The sequence below is a fragment of the Egretta garzetta genome, unplaced genomic scaffold, assembly GCF_000687185.1.
Source record: "Egretta garzetta isolate BGI_Z169 unplaced genomic scaffold, ASM68718v1 scaffold7, whole genome shotgun sequence".
Taxonomy (NCBI): Eukaryota; Metazoa; Chordata; class Aves; order Pelecaniformes; family Ardeidae; genus Egretta; species Egretta garzetta.
In genome coordinates this window covers 627,577-628,177 of record NW_009260350.1, presented here as the reverse complement: position 1 = coordinate 628,177, position 601 = coordinate 627,577, and the positions used below count along the sequence as shown (strand labels likewise).

Genomic DNA, 601 nt, shown 5'->3' with positions numbered 1-601 from the left:
CATTCAAGGCCAGGTTGGACGGGGCTGTGAGCAGCCTGATCTAGTTAGCGGTGTCCCTGCTCCTGCGGGGGGGTTGGACTAGATGACCTCTAGGGGTCCCTTCCAACCCCAAACATTCTATGATTCTATGATCCTCCTCAGCAAGAGCTACACGAAAAATGCTTCTCCAGTACCCAAGTTCCTCCTCCGTTTTCACGGACCAATTCCTCCTTCAGCAGCTTTGAAAAAAAAAAAAGGCAAGAACCGAGCTTTTTATGTAAACGCGCTCTCAATTTATGAAACCATGGTTTTGGCAGGAGCCGGCACTGGCAGCAGCGCGAGGGAAGAACAGCCCTTGTATCCCCGAACAAGGAGCCTCTCCCCTCTGCCCGGACCCCCCTGCCCCATCAGGAACCCCCCCATCACCAGCCCCTTTTTCTCTGTTTTTCACACCAATATTCAGTCTCCGTAGAGACTGTCAAAAATTGCCAATGCCGACTATATTTCAAGTCGTCATGGCGGGGTATTGGGAAAAGTTTTCAATTAGCAATAATCGCGCCTCGGATTAACCTCATTGGCTACGATACTGCCACTGCGCAAAGCTGACCCTGCCACCCCGCCG

General features: G+C 52.1%; 1 non-coding gene across 1 annotated transcript; it reads right to left on the bottom strand.

The window, feature by feature from the left end:
• Positions 1–442: 442 nt before the first annotated feature.
• On the bottom strand, positions 443–583 carry LOC118452724. The gene has a single exon (XR_004842536.1). It is a non-coding gene; the product is annotated as a U4 spliceosomal RNA (small nuclear RNA).
• Positions 584–601: the final 18 nt, after the last annotated feature.